The sequence below is a fragment of the Sus scrofa genome, chromosome 16 (genome assembly GCF_054392235.1).
Source record: "Sus scrofa isolate SSC_HxYL_T2T_F1_AM1 chromosome 16, Sscrofa_HxYL_maternal_Yorkshire_Landrace_v2.0, whole genome shotgun sequence".
Classification (NCBI taxonomy): domain Eukaryota; kingdom Metazoa; phylum Chordata; class Mammalia; order Artiodactyla; family Suidae; genus Sus; species Sus scrofa.
In genome coordinates this window covers 64,262,223-64,288,422 of record NC_139398.1, presented here as the reverse complement: position 1 = coordinate 64,288,422, position 26,200 = coordinate 64,262,223, and the positions used below count along the sequence as shown (strand labels likewise).

The 26,200-nt window shown below is 39.3% G+C and overlaps 1 long non-coding RNA gene across 1 annotated transcript; it reads left to right on the top strand.

Annotated features, from left to right (window-relative positions):
- LOC146395627 (uncharacterized) lies at positions 1–26,145 on the top strand. Its single transcript, XR_014831623.1, has 2 exons — positions 1–466; positions 22,515–26,145. It is a non-coding gene; the product is annotated as an uncharacterized LOC146395627 (long non-coding RNA).
- Positions 26,146–26,200: the final 55 nt, after the last annotated feature.

Sequence of the window (26,200 nt, the reverse complement as noted above, 5' to 3'; positions counted from 1 at the left end):
TTTCTAATTTTATTGATTTGAGTCCTCTCTCTTTCTTGATGAGTCTGACTAAGGCTTTATCAATTTCGTTGATGTCTTCAAAGAACCGGCTTTTAGTTTCATTGATCTTTTCTGTGGTTTCTTTTATTTCTGTTTCTTTTACTTCTGCTCTGATCTTTATAATTTCTTTCCTTCTGCTAACTTTGGGTTTTGTCTGTTCTTCTCTGTCTAGTTGATTTAGGTGTAAAGTTAGGTTGTATATTTGAGATTTTTCTTGTTTCCTGAGGTAGGCTTGTATTGCTATAAACTTCCCTCTTAGAACTGCTTCTGCTGCATCCCATAGGTTTTAGACTATTGTGTCTTTGTTGTCATTTGCTTCTAGGTATTTTTTTATTTCCTTTTCGATTTCTTCAGTTATCCATTGGTTGTTTAGTAGCATGTTCTTTAGTGTCCACCTATTTGTGTTTTTTGCAGTTTTTTTCTTTTGGTTGATTTCCATTCATAAAGCATTGTGGTCGGAAAAGATGCTTAATATGGTTTCACTTCTCATATTTACTGAGGCTTGATTTGTAGCCTAGAAGGTGGTCTATTCTAGAGGATGTTCCATCTGCACTTGAGAAGAATGTGTATTCTGCTGCTTCTGGATGGAATGTTGTATAAATATCTATTAAGTCCATCTGGTCTAATGAATCGTTTTAGGCCTGTGTTTCCTTGTTGATTTTCTATATGGATGATCTGTCCATTTCTGTAAGTGAGGTGTTAAAGTCCCCCACAATTACTGTGTTATTGTCAATTTCTCCATTTAAGGTTGTTAGCAGTTGCCTTATATATTGAGGTGATCCTGTGTTGGGTGGGTATATATTTACAATTTTTATATCTTCTTCTTGGATTGATTCTTTGATCATTTTGTAATGTCCTTCTTTGTCTCTTATTCTTTATTTTAAGGTCTATTTTGTCTAAGTATTGCTACTCCAGCTTTCTTTTGATTTCCATCTGCATGGAACATTTCCTCCATCCTCTCACTTTCAATTTGTAAGTGTCCCTAGAACTGAAGTGGGTCTCTTGAAGACAGCAAATGTATGGGTCTCATTTTTGTATCCATTCAGCCAGTCTCTGTCTTTTGGTTGGGGCATTTAGTCCATTAATATTTAAGGTAATTATGATGTTATGTTCTTATTGCCATTTTATTTTTCTTTAATTTTTTTAAATTTTTATTTTATTTTATTTTTTGCTTTTCAGGGCCACACTCACAGGATATGGAGGTTCCCAGGCTAGGGGTCTAATTAGAGCTGTAGCTGCTGGCCCACATTGGAGCCACAGCAACGCTGGATCCAAACTATGTCTGCAACCTACACCACAGCTCACAGCAACGCCGGATCTTTAACCCACTAAGTGAGGCCAGGGATTGAACCCACAACCTCATGGTTCCTAGTCGGATTCGTTAACCACTGAGCCATGACAGGAACTCCCCTTCCCATTTTATTAACTGTTTTGGATTTGTTTTTGTTGGTCTTTTTTCTTCTCTCATTCTCTTCTCTTGTGGTTTGATGACTATCTTTAGTGTTGTGTTTCGATTGCTTTTTCTTTTTTTTTATGTATATATATATTTTTTAATTTTCCCACTGTACAGCAAGGGGATCAAGTTATCCTTACATGTATACATTACAATTACAGTTTTTCCCCCACCCTTTCTTCTGTTGCGACATGAGTATCTAGACAAAGTTCTCAATGCTATTCAGCAGGATCTCCTTGTAAATCTATTCTAGGTTGTGTCTGATAAGCCCAAGCTCCCAATCCCTCCCACTCCCTCCCCCTCCCATCATGCAACCACAAGTCTCTTCTCCAAGTCCATGATTTTCTTTTCTGAGGAGATGTTCATTTGTGCTGGATATTAGATTCCAGTTATAAGTAATATCATATGGTATTTGTCTTTGTCTTTCTGGCTCATTTCACTCAGTATGAGATTCTCTAGTTCCATCCATGTTGCTGCAAATGGCATTATGTCATCCTTTTTTATGGCTGAGTAGTATTCCATTGTGTATATATACCACATCTTCCGAATCCAATCATCTGTCGATGGACATTTGGGTTGTTTCCATGTCCTGGCTATTGTGAATAGTGCTGCAATGAACATGCGGCTGCATGTGTCTCTTTTAAGTAGAGTTTTGTCCAGATATATGCCCAAGAGTGGGATTGTGGAGTCATATGGAAGTTCTATGTATAGATTTCTAAGGTATCTCCAAACTGTTCTCCATAGTGGTTGTACCAGTTTACATTCCCACCAACAGTGCAGGAGGGTTCCCTTTTCTCCACAGCCCCTCCAGCACCTGTTATTTGTGGATTTATTAATGATGGCCATTCTGACTGGTAGTTTTGATTTGCATTTCTCTTACAATCAGCGATGTTGAGCATTTTTTCATGTGTTTGTTGGCCATCTGTATATCTTCTTTGGAGAAATGTCTATTCAGGTCTTTTGCCCATTTTTCCATTGATTGATTGGCTTTTTTGCTGTTGGGTTATATAAGTTGTTTATGTATTCTAGAGATTAAGCCCTTGTCAGTTGCATCATTTGAAACTATTTCTCCCATTCTGTAAGTTGTCTTTTTGTTTTCTTTTGGGTTTCCTTTGCTGTGCAAAAGCTTTTCAGTTTGATGAGGTCCCATGGGTTTATTTTTGCTCTAATTTCTATTGCTTTGGGAGACTGACCTGAGAAAATATTCATGCTGTTGATGTCAGAGAGTGTTTTGCCTATGTTTTCTTCTAGGAGTTTGATGGTGTCCTGTCGTATATTTAAGTCTTTCAGCCATTTGGAGTTTATTTTTGTGCATGGTGTCAGGGTGTGTTCTAGTTTCATTGCTTTGCATGCAGCTGTCCAGGTTTCCCAGCAATGCTTGCTGAATAGACTTTCCTTTTCCCATTTTATGTTCTTGCCACCTTTGTCAAAGATTAATTGACCATAGGTGTCAGGGTTTATTTCCGGGTTCTCTATTCTGTTCCATTGGTCTGTCTGTCTGTTTTGATACCAGTACCACACTGTTTTGATGACTGTGGCTTTGTAGTATTTCTTGAAGTCTGGGAGAGTTATGCCTCCTGCTTGGTTTTTGTTTCTCAGGATTGCTTTGGTGATTCTGGGTCTTTTGGGGTTCCATAAAAATGTTTGGATTGTTTGTTCTAGTTCTGTGAAAAATATCATGGGTAATTTGATAGGGATTGCATTGAATCTGTAGATTGCTTTGGGTAGTATGGCCATTTTTACAATATTGATTTTTCCAATCCAGGAACATGGAATATCTTTCCATTTCTTTACATCTTCTTTGATTTCTTTGATTAAAGTTTTATAGTTCTAGGCATATAGGTCCTTTACCTCCTTGGTCAGGTGTATTCCGAGGTATTTGATTTTGTGAGGTGCAATTTTAAAAGGTATCGTATTTTTGTATTCCTTTTCTAATATTTCATTGCTGGTATACAGAAATGCAACTGACTTCTGAATGTTAATCTTATATCCTGCTACTTTGCTGAATTTATTAATCAGTTCAAGTAGTTTTGGGGTTGAGTCCTTAGGGTTTTCTATGTATAGTATCATGTCATCTGCATACAGTGACAGTTTTATCTCTTCTCTTCCTATATGGATGCCTTTTATTTCTTTTGTTTGTCTAATATCTTTGGCTAAGACTTCCAAAACTATGTTGAAGAGCAGTGGTGGGAGTGGGCATCCCTGTCTTATTCCAGATTTGAGTGAGAAGGCTTTCAGTTTTTCCCCATTGAGTATTATATTTGCTGTGGGTTTATCATAAATGGCTTTGATTATATTCAGGAATGTTCCCTCTATACCCACTTTGGCGAGGGTCTTGATCATGAATGGATGTTGGACTTTGTCAAATGCTTTTTCTGCGTCTATTGAGATGATCATATGATTTTTGACTTTTCATTTGTTAATGTGGTGTATGATGCTGATTGATTTGCGTATGTTGAACCATCCTTGTGAACCTGGGATGAACCCAACCTGGTCATGGTGTATAATTTTTTTGGTATGTTGTTGGATTCGGTTGGCTAAGATTTTGTTGAGAATTTTTGCATCTATATTCATCAATGATATTGGGCGATAGTTTTCGTTTTTGGTGGTATCTCTGTCTGGTTTTGGAATGAGGGTGATGGTGGCCTCATAGAATGTCTTTGGGAGTATTCCTTCTTCTTCAGCCTTTTGAAAGAGTTTAAGGAGGATGGGCACCAATTCCTCTTTATATGTTTGATAGAATTCACCTGTGAAGCCATCTGGTCCTGGACTTATTTGTAGGGAGTGATTTTATGACCTCTTCAATTTCATTTCTTTTTTTTTTTTTTTTTTTTTTTTTTTTTGTCTTTTTGTCTTTTTTGTTGTTGTTGTTGTTGTTGCTATTTCTTGGGCCGCTTCCGCGGCATATGGAGGTTCCCAGGCTAGGGGTTGAATCGGAGCTGTTGACATCAGCCTACGCCAGAGCCACAGCAACGCGGGATCCGAGCAGCGTCTGCAACCTACGCCACAGCTCACGGCAACGCCGGATCGTTAACCCACTGAGCAAGGGCAGGGACCGAACCCGCAACCTCATGGTTCCTAGTCGGATTCGTTAACCACTGCGCCACGACGGGAACTCCTCAATTTCATTTCTAGTGATGGGTCTGTTCAGTTGGTCTGCTTCTGCTTGATTCAGTTTTGGCAGGCTGTAAGATTCTAGAAAATTGTCCATTTCTTCCAGATTGTCAAACTTGTTGCCATACAGTTGTTCATAGTATTCTCTTATGGTTTTTTGTATTTCTGCTGTATCCGTTGTGATTTCTCCTTTTTCATTTATAATTTTGGTTATTTGGGTTCTTTCTCTCCTCTTTTTAGTGAGTCTGGCCAGGGGTTTGTCAGTTTTGTTCACCTTTTCAAAGAACCAGCTCTTGGTTTTATTAATTTTCTCTATTGTTTTTTGAGTCTCTATTTTATTGATTTCTTCTTTGATCTTTATAATTTCCTTCCTTCTGCTGATTTTAGGACTTTTTTGTTCTTTTTCTAATTCATTTAGGTGGAGGGTTAAGTTGTCAATTTGGGATCTTTCTTCTTTTTTGAGAAAGGCCTGGATTGCTATAAATTTCCCTCTGAGCACTGCTTTCGCAGCATCCCATAGATTTTGAGAGGTTGTGTCTTCATTATCATTTGTTTCAAGGTAGTTTTTAATTTCCTTCTTGATTTCCTCATTAACCCATTGGTTTTTTAGTAGCATGTTGTTTAGTCTCCATGTAGTAGGTTTTTTCTCTTTGCTTTTCCCACGGTTGATTTCTAATTTCATGGCATTGTGGTCAGAGAAGATACTTGAGATAATTTCTACGCTCCTAAATTTATTGAGATTCGCTTTGTGTCCCAATATGTGGTCGATTCTTGAGAATGTTCCATGAGCATTTGAGAAGAATGTGTATTCTGATTTTTTTGGATGTAGTGTCCTGAAGATATCAATTAAGTCTAACTTTTCTATTGTTTCCTTTAGGATCTCTGTTGCTTTATTGGTTTTCTGTCTAGAAGATCTGTCCATTGATGTGAGGGGGGTATTTAGGTCTCCTACTATGATTGTATTCTCATCAATATCTCCCTTTATGTCTGTTAATATTTGTTGTATGTATCTGGGTGCTCCTATATTTGGGTCATATATGTTGATGATAGTAACATCCTCTCCTTGGATGGATCCCTTAATCATTAAATAGTGTCCTTCTTTGTCTTTCTTTATGTCTTTTGTTTTAAAGTCTATTTTGTCTGATATGAGTGTTGCAACTCCTGCTTTTCTGTCATGTCTATTGGCGTGAAATATTTTTCCCCACCCTTTCACTTTCAATCTATATGTACTTTTGTCCTAAGGTGAGTTTCTTGTAGGCAGCATATTGAAGGTTTTTGCCTTTTTATCCAACCAGCCACTCTGTCTTTTGATTGGGGCATTAAGCCCATTGACATTTAAGGTGATAATTGATAGATGATTATTTATTGCCATTTGAACCTCGTGTTCCAGTTGATTCTATGGTTCTCCATTCTTCCTTTTTTTTTTTTTTTTTTTTTTGGTTGGATGGTCTCCTGTTATTATCTGCTTGAGTGTATTTTTTTTTCATTTTTTGCAAATGCAATATTTGGTTTTGGCTTGTGGTTGCCCTGTTTTTTAAGTATGCTAACCCCTTCCCATAATTGTGTGTTTTAGCCTGATGGTCCTGTAAGTTCAAACACTTAATTACTATATTAAAATTAAGAAGAGAGACATACAAACAAACAAAAAGGGTTATTTACTTCCTAACATCCCTTGCCCACATTTTATGGTTTTGATGACTCTTTTTTATTTTTTTCTTTTTAATTTTATTTTGTTTGAAGCATGTTCATGATTAAATCTGTGTGCTGGCTTATTTGAGTGACTGCTCTCTGATTGCAGTTTCCTCAGTCCTAGTTCTTCCTCTTCTTCTTCTTTTTTTTTTTTTCTTTTCTTTTTTCTTCCCTTTCCTTCCTTTCTTTTTGGTTTAGAGAAGCCCTTTCAATATTTCCTTTAACCTGGGTTTTCTGTTGCTGTATTCTCTAAGTTTTTGTTTGTTGGGAAAAATTATTATTTCCCCTCTATTTTAAATGATATTCTTGCTGGATAGAGTATTCTAGGTTGCATATTTTTTCCTTTTAGCACTTTAAATATCTCTTGCCATTCCCTCCTGGCCTGTAGTGTTTCTGTAGAGAAATCAGCTGATATTCTTATGGGGGTTCCCTTGTAGGTAACATTCTGTTTTTCTCTTGCTGCCTTTAGGATCCTCTCTTTATCACTAACTTTTGCCATTTTTATTATGATGTGTCTTGGTGTGGGTCTGTTTGGGTTCAGTTTGTTTGGGGCCCTCTGTGCTTCTTGTATCTTGAATCCAGTATCCTTTAGATTTGGGAAGTTTCCATCGATAATTTCTTCAAATATATTTTCCATTCCCTTATCTTTTTCTACTCCTTCTGGAATTCCTATTATGCGTAGATTGGCCCGCTTTATGTTATCCCATAGGTCTCTTATATTGCTTTCCAGTTTTTTGATTCGGTTTTCTGTCGACCGGATTGAGTGATTTCCATTATTCTATCTTCCCTATCACTGATCATCATTGTAGTTCTGATTGGCACTTCTCTAATCATGAGTGATGTCTTTTTTTTTTTTTTTTTTTTTGCTTTTTAGGGCCACACCTGCAACATATGGAAGTTCCCAGGCTAGGGGTCGAATCAGAGCTACAGCCAGTAGCCTACACCACAGCCACAGCAATGCAGGACCCAAGCCACATCTATGACCTATGCCACAGCTTATGGCAACACTGGAGCCTTAACCCACTGAGCAAGGCCAGGGATCGAACCCACATCTCATGGATCCTAGTCAGGTTCATTAACCACTGAGCCATGAAGGGAACTCCATGAGTGATGTCTTTAGTGTTTGGATTGCTTTTTCTTTTTCTTTTTTTATAGTGTTTTGTCAGTGTCTACTGTACAGCAAAGTGACCCAGTTATACATGTATACTCATTCTTTTTCTCACATTATCCTCCATCATGTTCCATTACAAGTGACTGGATATAGTTCCCTGGCTATACAGCAGGACCTCATTGCTTATCCAATCCAAATACAATAGTTTGCATCTACTAACCCCAAACTCCCAGTCCATTCGACTTCCTCCCCCTCCCCCTTAACAACCAGAAGTCTGTTCTCCATGTTCATGAGTTTGTTTCTTTTCTGTAGATAGGTTCACTTGTGCCATATATTAGATTCCAGATATAAATGATAATATATGGTATTTGTCTTTGTCTTTCTGACTATCTTAACTTAGCATTAAAATGTCTAGTTCCAGGGAGTTCCTGTCATGGTGCATCAGAAACGAATCTGACTAGGAACCATGAGGTAGCGGGTTCGATCCCTGGCCTTGCTCAGTGGGTTAAGGATCCGGTGTTGCCATGAGCTGTGGTGTAGGTTGCAGACATGGCTCGGATCCCACATTGCTGTGGCTCTGGCATAGGCTGGCAGCTGTAGCTCCGATTGGACCCCTAGCCTGGGAACCTCCCTATGCCATGGGTGCAGCCCTAATAAGAGACACACACACACACAAATACAAATACAAATGTCTAGTTCAGGAGTTCCTGTCACAGCTCACTGGTTAACAAATCCGACTAGGAACCATGAAGTTGTGGGTTCAATCCCTGGGCTCGGTCAGTGGGTTAAGGATCTGTCATTGCTGTGAGCTGTGGTGTAGGTCGCAGACACGGCTCGGATCCTGTGTTGCTGTGGCTCTGGCATAGCCCAGCAGCTACAGCTCTGATTCGACCCCTAGCCTGGGAACCTCCATATACCACAGGTGCGGCCCTTGAAAAGACAAAAAAAAAAAGTCTGGTTCCAAACATGTTGCTGCAAATGGCATTTTGTTCTATTTTTATAATCAAGTAGTATTCCATTGTGTATATGTACCACATCTTCTTAATCCATTCATCTGTCGATGGACATTCAGGTTGTTTCCATGTCTTGGCTATTGTGAATAGTGGTGCAGTGAACGTAAGGGTGCATATATCTTTTTCAATGAAAGTTTTGTGCATACATATGCCCAGGAGTGGGATTGCTGGATCACTTGATAGTTCTATATTTAGTTTTCTGAGGTACCTCCATACTGTTTTCCATAGTGGTTATACCAGTTTACCTTCCCACCAACAGTGAAGGAGGGTTCCCTTTTTTCCACACCTTCTCCAACATCTGTTATTTGTAGACTTTTTAATTATAGCCGTTATAACCAGTGTGAGGTGGTACTTCGTTGTAGTTTTGATTTGCATTTCTCTAATAATTAGTGATGTTGAGCATTTTTTCAGGCCATCTGTGCATCTTCTTTGGCGAAATGTCTATTCAGGTCTTCTGCCCATTTTTAAACTGGGTTATTTGTTTTTTTACTGTTGAGTTGTGTGAGTTGTTTGTCTATTTTGGAGATTAAGCCGTTGTCATTTGCATCATATGCAACTATATTCTCCCATTCCTCACTTGTCTTTCTTTTTTTTTTTTTTTTTTTTTTTTTAATGGTTTCCTTTGCTGTTGAAAAGCTTGTATGTTTGATTAGGCCCCACTGGTTTATTTTTGTTTTTATTTCTATTGCCTTGGGAGACTTACCTAAGAAAACGTTTGTACAGTTGATGTCAGAGAATGTTTTGCCTGTGTTCTCTTCTAGGAGTTTTCTGGTATCTTAAGTGTAAGTCTTTAAGTTATTTTGAATTTATTTTTTGCATGGTGTGAGGGTGTGTTCTATTTTCATTGATTTACATGCGGCTGTCCAGTTTTCCCAGCACCACTTGCTTAAGAAACTGTCTTTTTCCCTTTGTCAAAAATTAATAGACCATGGATGTATGGGTTTATTTCTGGGTTCTCTGTTATGATCCATTGGTCTATATGTCTGTTTTTGTACCAGTAGCACACTGTCTTGATTACTGTAGCTTTGTAATATTGCCTGAAGTCTGGGAAAGTTTTGCCTCCTGCTTGGTTTTTGTTCCTCGGGATTTCTTTGGCAATTCTGGTCTTTTATGGTTCTATATAAATTTTTGGATTGTTTGTTCTAATTCTGTGAAAAATGTCATGAGTAATATGAGAGATTGCATTAAATCTGTAGTTTGCTTTTGGTACTATGGCTGTTTTAATTATATTAATTTTTCCAGTCCAGGAGCATGGAATATCTTTCCATTTCTTTGAATCCTCTTTAATTTCCTTGATTAATGTTTTATAGTTCTCAGCATATAAATCTTTCACCCCTTGAACAGGTTTATTCCTAGGTATTTAATTTTTTGGGTGCAATTTTAGAAGGTATTGTGTTTTCATATCCCTTTTCTAATGTTTCATTGTTAGTATGCAGAAATGCAACCAATTTCTGAATGTTAATCTTGAATCCTGCTGCTTTACTGAATTTGTTGATCAGGTGAAGTAGTTTTTGGGTGGAGACCCTAGGATTTTCTACATATAGTACCATGTCATATGCATAGAGTGACAATTTTACCTCTTCTCTTCCCATTTTGGATGTCTTTTATTTCTTTTTTTTTTTTTTTTTTTTTTTTTTTTGTCTTTTTGCCATTTCTTGGGCCGCTCCTGTGGCATATGGAGGTTCCCAGGCTAGGGGTCTAATCAGAGCTGTAGCCGCTGGCCTATGCCAGAGCCACAGCCACGCGGGATCCGAGCCGTGTCTGCAACCTACACCACAGCTCACAGCAACGCCAGATCCTTTAACCCACTGAGCAAGGCCAGGAACCGAACCCGCAACCTCATGATTCTTAGTCGGATTCGTTAACCACTGCGCCACGACGGGAACTCCTCTTTTATTTCTTTCATTTGTCTGATTGCTCTGGCTAGGACTTCGAATACTATGTTGAATAAGAGTGGTGACAGTGGGCATCCTTGTCTTGTTCCAGATTTTAGTGGGAAGGCTTTCAGCTTTTCTCCATTGAGTATTATGTTGGCTGTGGGTTTGTCATAAATGGCTTTGAATATATTAAGATATGTTTCCTTTATACCATACCCACTTTGTGAAAAGTTTTTATCATGAATGGATATTGGATTTTTGTCAAATGCTTTTTCTGTATCTATTGAGATGGTCATGTGGCTTTTGTTAATGTGTTGTATAGTGTTGATTGATTTGCATATGTTGACCCATCCTTGTGAACTTGGGATGAATCCCATTTGATTGTGGTGTATGATCTTTTTTATATATTGTTGGATTTGATTGGCTAAAATTTTATTGAGAATTTTTACATCTATGATCATCAAAGATATTGGCTTATAATTTTTTTTTTTTTTGGTAGCATCTTTGGTTTTGGTATTAGGGTGGTCATGGCTTCATACAATGTCTTTGGGAGTATTCCTTCTTCTTCAACCTTTTGGAAACTTTTAAGAAGAATAGGTATAAGTTCTTTGTATGTTTGGTAGAATTCATCTGTGAAGCCATCTGGTCCTGGACTTTTGTTTGTAGCACATGCTTTTATTACATACTCAGTTTCCTTTCTAGTGATCAGTCTATTCAATTGATCTGTTTCTTCTTGATTTCAGCTTTGGCAGGCTGTATGTCTCTAGAAAGTTGTCCATTTCTTCTAGGTTGTCAAATTTGGCATATAACTGTTCATAGTATTCTCTTATGGTTTTTTTTTGTTTTGTTTTGTTTTTTGTATTTCTGGAGTATCTGTTGAGATTTCTCCTTTTTGTTTATTATTTTTGTTGTTGTTTATTTGAGTTCTTTTTTCTTCTTGGTGAGTCTGGCCAGAGGTTTGTCAATCTTGCTTACCCTTTCAAAGAATCAGCTCTTGATTTTATTGGTTTTTTCTATTGTTTTTTTTTAATTTCTATTTTATTGATTTCCTCTCTGATCTTTATGATTTCCTTCCTTCTGCTGACTTTAGGTTACATTTGTTCTTTTTCTAATTCTTTTAGGTGGTAGGTTAACTTGTTGAATTGAGATTTTTCTTCTTTTTTAAGGAAGGCCTATATCACTATAAACTTCCCTCTAAGAACTGCTTTTGCAGTATCCCATAGATTTTTGAATGATTGTGCCTTCATTGTCATTTGTCTCAGGGTATTTTTAATTCCCCTTTTGATTTCTTCATTGATCCACTGGTTTTTTAGTAGCAAGTTGTTTAGTCTCCATGTAGTCAGTTTTTTCTCATTTCTTTTCTTGTGGTTGATTTATAGTTTCATGCAAGGTCAGAGAAGGTGCTTGAAATAATTTCTATACTCTTAAATTTGCTGAGGTTCATTTTGTGCCCCAGTATGTTCCATGTGCACTTGAAAAGAATGTATATTCTGATTTTTGGGGATGTAATAGCCTGAAATTATCAATTAAGTCTAACTTTCCTATTATGTCATTTAGGATCTCTGTTGCCTTATTGATTTTCTATCTAGAGGATCTGTCTGTCCACTGATGTAAGTGGACATTGTATTCTCATCAATTTCTCCTCTTATGTCTGTTAGTATTTGTTGTATGTATTTGGGTGCTACTATATTAGGGGCATATATATTGACAGGTGAAACAGCCTCTTCTTGAATTGACCCTTTTATCATTAAATGGTGTCTTTCTTTATGGCCTTTGTTTATAAAGTCTATTTTTTCTGTTATGAGTATTGCAACTCCCACTTTTCTGTGTTTTCCATTCACATGAAATATCTTTTTCCACCCCCTCACTCTCAATTTATGTGTCCTTTGCCCTAAGGTGAGTCTCTTGTAGGCAGCATATTGTAGGCTCTTATTTTTATATCCAGTTTGCCCCTCTGTGTCTTTTGATTGGAGCATTTGGTCCATTGACATTTCAGGTAATTATTGATAAATATGTATTGCCATTTTAAACCTTGTTTTGCAGTTGATTCTGTTTCTCTTTTCTATGTTCCTTTCTTTTTGTGGTTAATGTACTTTTACTTTATGCTTGTGTCCTCTTCTTTTTAGTTTTTGTGAATGTATTGTTTATTTTTGATTTGTGGTTGCCCTGTTTTTCCAAGTATGTTAACCCATTCTTATATTGCTTGCTTTAGCCTGTTACTCATACAGTTTCAAACACATTCTTAAAAAAAGAGTCTGTAGATTTTCTTACTTTCCTTTCCCAATTTTATGCTTTTGATGTCTTTTTTTAAATCATGTTTATCCTTTTGCCATCCTTTGTTTTTATCTTGGCTTTTACAATAGGTTTTTTGCTTTTGTGTTTTTTTTAGATTTGTATACTGGCTTAGATGATTACTTTCCAATTGTGATTTCCTCCATCCTGTATCTTCTTACTTCTTTTTTATTTAGAGGAGTCCTTTCAGTATTTCTTTTAGAATGGGTTTAGCATCGCTGTGCTCTTTCAGTTTTTGTTTGCTGGAGAAATTCTTTATTTCTCCTTCTATTTTAAATTATATTCTTGCTAAAGAGTATTCTGTGCTGCAAATTTTCCCCTTTTAGAACTTCAAATATATCTTGCCACTCTCTTCTGGCCTGTAGTGTTTCTGTAATCAGCTGATAGCCTTATTGGGAGGGGGCAGTTCCCTTATAATTAACACTTTGTTTTTCTCTTGCTGCCTTTAGAATCCTCTCCTTATCTTTAACTTTTGCCAGTTTTATTATCTTAATGTGGGTCTGTTTGGGTTCTGCTTGTTTGGGCCCTCTGTGCTTCCTGTATCTTGATACCTGCTTCCTTTAGATTTGGAAAATTTTCAACCATAATTTCTTAAAACGTATTTTCAATCCCCTTTTTCTTCTCCTTCTGGAATCCCTATATAGATTGGCCCACTTTATATTATACCACAGGTCTTTTATATTGCTTTCATGTTTTTTCATTTGCTTTTCTGTCTCCTGTCCTGATTGGGTGATTTCCATGTTTCTATCTTCCAAGTCACTTATTCATTCCTCTGCATTATTCATTCTGCTCTTCAGTGCCTTTAATTCAGCTTGCATCTTTGCAAACGAATTTTCCAATTTTGCTTGGCTCCTCATATTTTTCTAGTTTCTTTCTAAAGTAATCTGCATTAGTGTTCATATCTGCTTTTGATTCCTTCAGTATTTTCACTGTCTCCTTTTTGAACTCGGGGCCCATTAGACTTCATTGGTCTGTTTCATTGGTTACTCCTTCAGAGAAATTTTCCTATTCTTTTAACTGAGAATGATTCCTGAGCTCTGTCTTTTTTTTTTTTTTTTTTTTTTTTTTTTGTCTTTTTGCTATTTCTTTGGGCCACTCCCATGGCATATGGAGGTTCCCAGGCTAGGGGTCGAATCGGAGCTGTAACCTCCAGCCTATGCCAGAGCCACAGCAACGTGGGATCTGAGCTGCATCTGCAACCTACACCACAGCTCACAGCAACGCCAGATTGTTAACCCACTGAGCAAGGGCAGGGACCGAACCCACAACCTCATGGTTCCCAGTCGGATTCGTTAACCACTACGCCACGATGGGAACTCCCTTTTTTTTTTTGTCATATTTTCTTATATTTTTCTTATTCTGTGTTTTTAGGAAAACAACTATCATAGTCCTGGAGGGCTGTGATATATATATATATGTGAGAGTGCCCCCAGGTAGTTTCTGAGGGCTTACTTTTTTTTTTTTTCTTTGTTTTGCATGAGAGCTGCTTTTGGTTTGGATGCTTGCTATCTCTTTCCTCCATGTGTGCAGGCTGTTTTCCCCTTGATAGGGGGTGTGCAGTTGTACATCATGCATGTACATCCAGGGAGATGGAGGCAATGGGTAGGGCTAGTAGCCAGTGCCTGGTTGCTGAGCCCTTCACAGTGGTGAGGACCTGCCAGGGAGGTGGCACGGGCTGCTCCTGGTTGCAGGGCCCTGAGAAGTGGCAATGACCTTCAGGTGGGTGTTGCCCAGAATGTTTAGCAGTGGCAACAGTAGGGCATGTGCATTCTCAGGAGAGAGAGAGCAACAATGGGCGGTACTCCGTTGTAGTGCCCTCCTCTGTGCTGACCTCTGAGGCGATGGGGCCACAGGTGGTGCTGTTCACAGACCCCTTGTGGTGGCAGGCCATGCCCACCTCTGGAGTCTGAGATGGCTGTGGTAGTTTGCCCCCACCACCTGTAGGTTGTGCAAGAGATGCTCCACTACCCTTAGCCCACACACAAGAAGCACCTGCCGCCTGAGAGCCCATGTATGCACAGAGAAAGATATTCTTATGGGGGTCTACCCCTCCTCTTCTCACCCTCTCCAACAATGCTGCCTTGCTTATCCTGTGGGCCCAGGCCTCCTCCCAGATTTGCCTGGCTGTGGCGCTCCTCTCTCCAGCCTGCAGCACACCACTCCATAGCCCCTCAGGCTGTCTCCACACAGCCAACCCTAGTCCTCCCTCAAAACTGACCTCTGGAGCCTGAGTTTCAGCATCCAGCCTCCACCCAAGCATCTCTGGCTGTGGTGTCCAGGGGCAGTGGTACCAATTGTTTCTGCTGCTCTCTCCCTGCTTTGCCTTCCTCTGGCTGCTCCACTTTTCTCCAAGGCTTTGAGGTCCCTCCATCTTGGCTGATTTCCCCATCAGTTGGGTGGCTTCCCAGGGTGTGGATTCCTTTCCTCTTTCACAGCCCCCTCTCTGGAGTGCTGGTTTTGTCCTCATTCCATTTTTTCCCCCTTCTTTCTCTCACTTTTTTTCCTTTTGCCCTACCCAGTTAAGTGAAGGGTTTCTTGCCCGTTTTGGAGATTTAAGGTCTTCTGCTAGCATTCAGTAGATGTTCTGTGTGAATCGTTCTACATGTAGATGTGGTTTATGTGTGTGTATGTGTGTGTGTGTGTGTGTGTGTGTGTTGCAGGAGAAAGTGAGCGCCACATATTACTCCTCCTCTATCTTGAGCCCTCCTTAGTTATTTTTGATACATTATTTTCCAGGCTTTGGGTCACTCAGGTGGCAGGTATGGGATTGCTTTTATCACAGAAGTACCCCTCCTACAGATGAGGCTTCTTATTTGTCTTTGGGTGTAGGATGTCTTTTTTGGTTGTTTGCAGTCAAAAGTGTTTGTTCAGCAGTTAGTTATGATTTGGGTGTTTTCCTGAAAGGAGGTGAGCTTAAGTCCTCCTACTCTGCCATCTTACCTCTGACTCCATGTCTTTTAATTGGAGCATTTGGTCCATTGACATTTAAGGTAATTATTGATATTTTTTTCTTTTTTGGATACACCTGTGGCATATGGAAATTCACAGGCCAGGGACTGAATCTGAGCCAGAGCTGTGACCCACACCACAGCTGCAGCAATGCTGTATTTAACCTACTGTGCTGGGCCAGGGATCAAACTAGTGCCTCCACAGAGACAGACTAGATCGTTAACCCACTGCACCACAGTGGGAACTCTGATAGATAAGTAGTAGTTGCCATTTTAAACCTTGTTTTCTAGTTGACTCTGTGTTTCTTCTTTGTGCCTTTTTTCTTTTTTTCTTATGTGGCTTAATTATTTATTTCATTTTATCCTTGTGTTCTCTTCTTTTTGGTTTGTGACTCTATTGTATGTTTTTAACTTGTGGTTTCCCAAGTTTTCAAGTATGTTGTTCTTATCCTATATCTACTTTCTTTAGATCAATAGTCACATAGGCTCAAACACATTCTCATGTTTCCTTTGGGGGCGGGGCACACACGCTTGTGGCATGTGGAAGTTCCTGCACCAGGGATCAAACCTGAGTCAAAGCAGTGACAGTGCCAAATCCTTAACCTTTAGGTTAGCAGAGAACTCCTTAAACACATTTTTTTTTTTTTTTTTTTAGGGCCACACCTGCAGCATATGGAAGTTCCCAGGTCAGGAGTCAAATCAGAGCTGCAACTGCCAGCCAATAGCAACACGGGACTCGGGCCATGTCTGCAATTTGTGCAACAGCTCACAGCAACACTGGATCCTTAACCCACTGAGCAAGGCCAGGGATCGAACCTGCATCCTCATGGATACTAGCTGGGTTTGTAACCCCCTGAGCTACATCAGGAACTCCCTATAAACATTCTTTTTTAAAAAAAAATCTACATTTACTTACTCTCCTCTCTCACATTTTATGATTTTTGATGTCCTCTTTTACATCTTCATGTTTATCTTTTTGCTGTTTATTGTGATTATTATCACTTTCACCAAAAAATTTAAAAATTTTTTTTCTTTTTGAATCTATACTGGTTTATTTAAGTGATTTACTTTCCAATTGTGCTTTCCTGTATTCTATAGTTTTTTCTTTTCTATTGAGACAAGGCCTTTCAATATTTCTTTTAAGATAGTTTTAATATTGTTGTATCCTTTTAGTTCTTGCTTATCTGAGAAATTATTTATCTCTCCTATTTATAACCTGGCTGGGTAGAGTATTCTAATTTGTAGATTTTTCTCTTTCCGGACTTTGAATATCTTTTGGGGTACTCTTTTCTGGCCTATAACACTTCCATAGACAAATCAGCTGATAGCCTTATGAGGGTTCCTTTGTAATTTACTTTGTTTTCCCCTCACTGCCTATGCAACCCTTTCTTTAATTTTTTTTTTTTTTTTTTTTTTGTCTTTTTGTCTTTTGTTGTTGTTGTTGTTGTTGTTGCTATTTCTTGGGCCGCTCCCGCGGCATATGGAGGTTCCCAGGCTAGGGGTCCAATCGGAGCTGTAGCCACCGGCCTACGCCAGAGCCACAGCAACGCGGGATCCGAGCCACGTCTGTAACCTTCACCACAGCTCACGGCAACGCCGGATCATTAACCCACTGAGCAAGGGCAGGGACCGAACCCGCAACCTCATGGTTCCTAGTCAGATTCGTTAACCACTGTGCCACGACGGGAACTCCTAATTTTTGCTGTTTGTATTATTATTTTTTTATTTGCCTTTTAGGGCTGCACTATCAGCATATGGAGGTTCCCAGGCTAGAAGTCTAATTGGAGCCGCAGCTGCTGGCCTACACCACAGCCACAGCCACGTCAGATCCAAGCCACGTCTGCGACCTGTACCACAGCTCATGGCAATGCCAGATCCTTAACCCACTGAGCAAGGACAGGGATCGAACCTGCAACCTCATGGTTCCTAGTTGGATTCGTTTCTGCTGCACAATGATGGGAACTCCCATCTTAATTATAATGTGTCTTGTTGTAGGTCTGTTTGGGTTCATCTTATTTGGTACTCTCTGTGCTTCCTATACCTAGATATGTTTTTTTCTTTAAGTTTTCAGCTGTGATTTCTTCAAATACTTTTTTGATCCCCTTTTCTCTTTTTCTCCCTTGAGAATCTCTGTTATGCATAGATTGGCATGCTTTTTATTATTCCATAGGTCTCGTATTATTTTCATTTTTTAAAATCTGGTTTTCAGAGTTCCTGTTGTGGCACAGTGGAAACAAATCCAACTAGTATCCATGAAGATGTAGGTTTGATCCCTGGCCTCACTCAGTGGGTTAAGGATCTGGTATTGCCATGAGCTGTTGTGTAGGTTGCAGACTTGGCTCGTATCTGTAATGGCTATGGCTGTGACGTAGGCCGGCAGCTGTAGCACCTGTTTGATCCCTAGCCTCAGAACTTCCATATGCTACACCTGTGGCCCTAAAAAGGCAATCAGTCAATCAGTCAATCTGTTTTTCTTTCTAATTAGTTGATTCCCATTATTCTATCTTCCAAATCACTTCTTCATTCTTCTACATTATTCATTCTAGTATTCATTGCCTTTTGCTGAGCTTTCATCTCAGCAAATGAATTTTCTAATTTTTCTTGGTTCCTCTTTTAATTTCTTTTTGTCTTTTTGCTATTTCTTGGGCCACTCCCGTGGCATATGGAGGTTCCCAGGCTAGGGGTCAAATTGGAGCTGTAACCTCCAGCCTACGCCAGAGCCACAGCGACGCGGGATCCGAGCAGCGTCTGCAACTTACACCACAGCTCACGGCAACGCCGGATTGTTAACCCACTGAGCAAGGCCAGGGATCGAACCCACAACCTCATGGTTCCTAATTGGATTCATTAACCACTGCGCCACTACAGGAACTCCTAATTTCTTTTTATAGTAATCTGCATTTCCATAACCTTTCTTAATTCCTTCAGTATTTTCATTATCTCCATTTTGAACTTGGTGTCTATTAAACTTCATAGGTTTATTTCATTGTTTGTTCTTTCAAGGGAATTCTCTTGATCTTTTAACTGGGAATAACTCCTGTGCTTCTTCATTTTACTTACATTTCTCTTACTCTGTGAGTTTAGGAGAAATAGTTATCTACCATGATGTTAGAAGGATATGTTCAGATGAAAGCATCCCTGTGTTGCTTGCATAAGTTTAATATTTTTGTTGCCAGGGCTGTTTTTAGTATGGATGTCTAGTGCCTCTTTCCTCACTGTGTGCCGACCATTCTCCCCTTGGTAGGAGGTGTGCAGATGTGGTGGCTGTTGCCTTCCCCCAGAGCCTACAACAGCAGTGACAGTGGTAGCAGTGGCTGCTTGCATCCATTCCTGGGGCCCATGGCTATAATCACTCTTGGATATTGTGGAGGTGGTACCCTATTAGCTGAGATCACACACTCAGAAAAAGGGACTATTACAGCGGCCCCACCCTTCCCTTTGCACACCCTCCAACAGTGGTGCTTCAACGTTATGGCAAGCTGCGGCTCCCTCTGCACATAACTTCAGTTGCAGGTGCACCACACTCTAGCCCCTTGGTCTCTGTGCAGCCAACCCCAGTCCTCTCCCTGGGTCTGCTCTCTGAAGCCTGAACTTCAGCACCCATTTCTTGCCTGCAATGGGGATGCACATCTCAGTCTGGGGTTTGCAGGGCAGGGGCACAGACTGTCTGTGCAGGTCTCTCTCCATTCTGCAGACTGGTTGTTGAGCTGTCTTCTGTGGCTCTGAAATTCCCCCTCCACCTTGGCTGGTCTCCCCACTGGTGAAGGGGCTCCTCAGGGTGCAAGAGCCTTTCCTCTTTCACATCTCTCTTCTAGTAGCTCAGGTTCTATCCAGCTTCCTTTCTGGTTTGTTTTTGTTTTTGTTTTTGTTTTTTGTTTTTTTTACTCCCCAGTTACATGGAGATTTTTCTTGACTTTTCAGAAGTCTGAGGTCTGCCAACATTCAGTACATATTCTCTGAGAGTTTTTCTACATATAAAACTGTATTTTTTGATGTACTTGTGAGAGGAGGCGAGCTTTACTTCCTTCTACTCTGTCATCTTGGTCACTCTCTGAATTTCTCTTATGATTAATGATGTTGAGCATCCTTCATGTGCCTTTTTTTTTTTTTTTAATCTTTTAAGTCTTTTATCCATTGTGTTTTGTTGTTGTTGTTCTTGAGTTGTATGAGTTCTTTATATATTCTGGATATTCATTCCTTATCAGATATATGGTTTTTAAATATTTTCTTCAGTATTTTTGCTCTGTTGGTAGTGTCTTTTGATGTACAAAATTTATAAATTTTTACATAAATGATATTTTTATTTTGTTGCCTGTGCTTTTGGTGTCATGTCTAAGAAGATACTGATAAATCCAATGTCATGAAGTTATCCCCCTATTTCCTTTTAAGAGTTTTATAGTTTTATGAGTTCATTTTTATGTTTGGTGTAGGTAAGGACCCAACTTCATTATTCTGCCTTTTTTACCTCTTCCAATTTCTGGTGGTTCTTGGAGTTCCTTGTGGCAGCACAACTCTAATTTCTGTCTCTTTCTTCACATGGCCTTCTTCTCTTTGTCTCTGTGTTTCTCCTCTGTCTCTATCTTATGCAAAACCTGTAATTGGCCCACCCTAAGCCAAGATGATCTTATCTCCAGATCTTTAACTTAATTGTATCTATAAAAACCCTTAAATAAGGTCATATTCTGAGATTATGGGTAGAAATATTTGGGGGATGGCACCGTTCAACCCATTACAGTGTACATTCTGATCTCCTTTGCTACAAGCAATTTTATTATCAATCCATTTGTTCCTTTTCCTTGGAATAATCTTTAGCATCCTCTGCCACATCCCATTAAAGAACTCCACTTAGCCCAGTTAGCACCAAGTTCTGATCTATTGGCTTTTTAGCTATATAGGTTCATTATTTTGTTAATGGTTGTTCCAGGGATTGCAATATACTTAACTTTTCACAGTCTACTTAGAATTTTAACACTTTATCTAAAATGTAGAAACCTGGCAACTGTGTGGGTCCATTAATCCCTTCTTGTTTTTTATGCGATAGATGTCATATGTGTTATGTCTACATAGCATTATAAGCCTCACAAGGCAAAGTTGTACATTTTGCTTTAAACAGTATTATGTATTTCTTTCTATATATTTTTTTTATTTTCTTATTTTAATTTTTCTTATTACTCAAGTGAATTTATCACATATGTAGTTGTATAATGATCATAACAATCTGATTTCATAGGATTTCCATCCCACAACCCAAGCACATCCCCCCACCCCCCAAACTGTCTCCTCTGGAGACCATAAGTTTTTCAATGCTGTGAGTCAGCATCTGTTCTGCAAAGAAGTTCAGTCTGTCCTTTTTTCAGATTCCACCTGTAAGTGATAGCATATGATGTTGATGTCTCATTGTATGGCTGACTTCATTTAGCATAATAGTTTCTAGGTCCATCCATGTTGCTAAAAATGCCGGTATTTCGTTCCTTTTATTGGCTGAGTAATATTCCATTGTGTATATATACAACATCTTCTTGATCCAGTACCATAGGATTTTGTGCCAGTACCATACGGTTTTGATGATTATTGCTTTGTAGTATAGTCTGAAGTCAGGGAGCCTGATTCCTCCAGCTCCATTTTTCTTTTTCAGGAAGGCTTTGGCTATTCTGGGTCTTTTGTGCTTCCAAACAAACTTGAAAATATTTTTTTCGAGTTCTGTGAAAAATGTCCTTGGTAATTTGATAGGGATTGCATTGAATCTGTAGATTGCTTTAGGTAGTATAGTCATTTTGATAATATTAACTCTTCCAATCCATGAGCATGATATATCTTTCCATCTATTTGTGTCATCTTTGATTTCTTTCATCAGTGGCTTATAGTTTTCAGAGTACAGGTCTTTTGTCTCTTTGGGTAGGTTTACTCCTAGGTATTTTATTCTTTTGGATGCAATGGTAAATGGAATTGCTTCCCTAATTTCTTTTTCTGCTCTTTCATTGTTAGTGTATAGAAATGCCGTCGATTTCTGTATATTAATTTTGTATCCTGCAACTTTGCCAAATTCGTGGATGAGCTCTAACAGTTTTCTGGTAGAGTCTTTAAGATTCTGTAGGTATAGTATCATGTCATCTGCAAATAGGGATAGTTTTACTTCTTCCTTTCCAATTTGGATTCCTTTTATTTCTTTTACTTCTCTGATTGCCGTGGCTAGGACTTCCAAAACTATATTGATCAGTAGTGGTGAGAGCGGACATCCTTGTCTTGTTCCTGATCTCAGCGGGAATTCTTTCAGCTTTTCACCATTGAGAATGATGTTCGCTGTGGGTTTGTCATATATGGCCTTTATCGTGTTGAGGTAGGTTCCCGTTATGCCCACTTCCTGAAGGGTTTTTATCAGAAATGGGTGTTGGATTTTGTCAAAGGCTTTTCCCACGTCTATTGAGAGGATCATATGGTTTTTATTCTTCAGTTTGTTAATGTGGTGTATCACACTGATGGATTTGCGGATATTGAAGATCCCTTGCATCCCTGGGATAAATCCCACTTGATCATGATGTACAATCCTTTTAATGTATTGTTGGATGCTGTTTGCTAGGATTTTGTTGAGGATTTTTGCATCAATGTTCATCAGTGAAATTGGCCTGTAGTTTTCTCTTTTTGTGTTATTTTTGTCTGGTTTTGGTATCAGGGTGATGGTGGCCTCATAGAATGAATTTGAGAGTATCCCTTCCTCTGCAATTTTTTTGAAATAGTTTCAGGAGGAGAGGTGTTAGCTCTTCTCTAAATGTTTGATAGAATTCGCCTGTGAAGCCATCTGGTCCTGGACTTTTGTTTGTTGGAAGTTTTTTAATCACAGTTTCAATTTCAGTTCTTGTGATTGGTCCATTCACCTTTTCTATTTCATCTTGGTTTAGTCTTAGAAGATTGTACGTTTCTAAGAATTTGACCATTTCTTCTAGGTTTTGCATTTTATTGGCGTATAGTTGCATTTAGTAGTCTCTTCTTCTTGTTGATTTCTAGTCGTATAGCATTGTGGTCAAAAAAGATGCTTGATATGATTTCAGTTTTCTTAAAGTTACCGAGGTTGGATTTGTAGCCCAGGATGTGATCAGTCTCAGAGAATGTACGATGTGCACTTGAGAAGAATGTGTATTCTGTTGCTTTTGGATGGAGTGTCCTATAAATATCTATTAAGTCCATCTAGTTTAATGCTTCATTCAGGGCCTGTGTTTTCTTGTTGATTTTATGTCTGGTTGATCTGTCCATTGCTGCAAGTGGGGTGTTAAAGTCCCCCATTATGATTGTATTATTGTTGATTTCTCCTTTTAAGGTTGCTAGCAATTGCCTTATATGTTGTGGTGAACCTATGTTGGGTGCATAGATGTTTAAAATTGTTATATCTTCTTCTTGGATTGATCCTTTGATCATTATGCAGTGACCTTCCTTGTCCCTTAAAATAGTCTTCATTTTAAACTGTATTTTGTCTGATATGAGTATTGCTACACCAGCTTTCTTGTGATTCCCATTTGCATGAAATATTTTCTTCCATCCTCTCACTTTCAATTTGTATGTGTCCCTAGAAGTGAAATGGGTCTCTTGAAGACAGCATATATATGGGTCTCGTTTTTGTATCCATTCAGCCAGTCTCTGTCTTTTGGTTGGGGCATTTAGTCCATTAACATTTAAGGTAATTATTGATATGTAGGTTCTTATTGCCATTTTATTAATTGCTTTGGATTTCTTTTTGCTGCTCTTTTTTTCTTCCCTTCTTCTCTTGTTCTCTCCTCTTGTGGTTTGATGACTATCTTTAGTGTTGTATTTGAGTTGATTTTTCTTTGTTTGTGTATCAGTTGTAGATTTTTGGTTTGCCATTATTCTGAAGTTTTGATATAAGAGTCTATAAATATATGAGATTGTTTTAAGTTGTTGGTCTCTTAATTGCAATGCATCTCCACTGTCCTGCATTTGTACCCACCTCTTCTCACAATTTCTGATTTTGGTGGCATAATTGTGCATGGATGATTTCGTATCTTCACTGTATATATACCTTTACTGGTGAGTCCTGTCATTTGTGGTATTTTTCTTTCTGGTTGCGGCCTTTTCTTTTCTGCCTAGAAAAGTTCCTTTAGTGTTTGTTGTAAGGCTGGTTTAGTGTTGCTCAATTCTCTTAGCTTTACTTATTTGTGAAGCTTTTTATTTCTCCTTTAAATCTGAATGAGAACGTTGCTGGGTAGAGTAATCTTGGTTGGAGGTTTTTTTCCTTTCATCACGTGAAGTATATCATGCCACTCCCTTCTGGCCTGCAGAGTTTCTGTTGAAAAATCTGCCGATAACCTTATTGGGGTTCCCTTGTATGTTATTTGTTTCTTTTCCCTAGCTGCTTTCAAGATTTTCTCTTTGTCTTTAATTTTGGTCAGTTTGATTAATATGTCTCTGTGTATTCCTCCTTGGATTTATTTTATATGGTACTCATTGCACTTCCCAGATTTGAGTGAGTGGTTCCTTTCCCATGTTAGGAAAGTTTTCGGCTATTATCTCTTGGAATATTTTCTCCGTCCCCTTCTCTCTCTCTTCTTCTGGCACCCCTATAATATGGATGTTGCTGAGTTTAATGTTGTCCCAGAGTTCTCTGAGACTCTCTTCTTTTGTTTTCAATCTTTTTTCACTTTTCTGTTCTGCATCTGTAATTTCCACTAATCTGTCCTCCACCTCACTTATTTGTTCTTCTGCCTCCTGTATTCTGCTGTTAGCTGCTTCTAGTGAATTTTTTATTTCAGTTATTGTATTTGCATCTCTTCTTGTTTAAGTTTTATATCTTGTACCTCTTTGGTCAGTGTTTCCTGTAAATTATCCATCCCTGCCTCCAATTTATGTCCAATGTCTTGCATCATCTTCAGTATCAACAGTCTAAAGTCTTTTTCCTGAGGATGAGAATCTCCTGATCACTTAGCAGATTTTCTGAGGTTTTTCCTTTCTCCCTCATCTGAGTTATAGTTCTCTGTCTTTTCATTTTTATAGGTTTTTGGTGTGGTGACCTTTTTACATATAATAGGGTTGTAGCCTCTCTTACTTCTGGTGCCTGCCCCCCTTGTGGCTGAAGTTGGTACAGGGGCTTGCTGTAGGTTTCCCAATGGGAGGGACTGATGCCTGCCCACTGGTAGGTGGAGCTGATTCCTGTCCCTCTGGTGTGCAGGGCTTTGTCTCTGGGTGAAATTTGAGGTGGCTGTGTGCCTGGGGGTCTTTAGGTAGCCTGTTTACTGATGGATGAGGCTGTGATCCCACCTGGATTGTTTTTTGCCCTCGGGCGTCTCAGCACTGACAGGTGGGGCCAGATTTTCCTAAAATGGCCACCTCCAGAGAAAGGAACGGCTGCTGAATATTCCCGAGAGCTTTGCTTCCAGTGTCCTTCCCTCATAACAAGCCATATTCACCCCTGTTTTCTGAGGATGTCTTCCAAGAACTGCAGTCAGGTTTGACCAGATTCCTATGGAGACTTTGCTTTGCCCTGGGACCCAGTGCACGTGAAAGTCTGTGTGCACCTTTTAAGAATGGGGTCTCCATTCCCCCAGTCCCGTGGAGCTCCTGCACACAAGCCCTACTGGCCTTCAATGCCAGGTGCTCCAGGAGTTCTTTCTCCCAGTGCCAGATCCCCACACGTGAGAGTTTGATGTGGGGCTCAGACCTCTCATTCCTGTAGGTGAGTCTCTGTGAACCAGTTAGTTTCCAGTCTGTGACACTTCCCACCCAGGAGGTATGGGGTTGGTTATATGGCATACTCGCCCCTCCTACCTCTTGATGTGGCCTCCTCTTTTTCTTCTGGAGTAGGATATCTTTTTTAAGGTTTCCGGTCCATTTGGGTGAAGAATGCTCAGCCTTTAGTTGTGAATTTTGTTGTTTTTAGGAGAGAAGTTGAGCTCCAGTCCTTCTATTCAGCCATCTCAATCCCATCAGCCCCATTTGTTTTTTTTTATTTTGTTGGTTGTGCTCCAGGTGTCATCTCCAGAAAACCATTTCCAAGATCTACATCAAGGAGCTTTTCCCCTATATTTTCTTCTCAGAGTTACATGGCTTCAGATCATACATTTAGTCTTTGATCCATTTTATGTTAATTTTTGTGACTAGAATAACATAGGAATCTAGATTCCTTCTTTTACTTATGAATTTTTCCACCACCATGTATTTAAGAGATTGTCTTTCCTCCACTGACTATTCTTGACCCTCCTATCAAATATCAGTTGACTATTTATGCTTAAGTTTATTTCTAAGCTCTCAGTTCTGTTCCATTGACCTGTGTCTGTTTTATGCCAGTATCATACTGATGGCTTTGATTTCTAAATCATTATACTCTAGTTTGAAATAAGAATGTGTGATGGGAGTTCCCGTCGTGGCGCAGTGGTTAACGAATCCGACTAGGAACCATGAGGTTGCGGGTTCGGTCCCTGCCCTTGCTCAGTGGGTTAACGATCCGGCGTTGCCGTGAGCTGTGGTGTAGGTTGCAGACGCGGCTCGGATCCCGAGTTGCTGTGGCTCTGGCGTAGGCCGGTGGCTGCGGCTCCGATTCGACCCCTAGCCTGGGAACCTCCATATGCCGCAGGAGCGGCCCAAGAAATAGCAACAACAACAACAACAACAACAAGAAGACAAAAAAGACAAAAAAAAAAAAAAAAAAAAAAAAAAAAAGA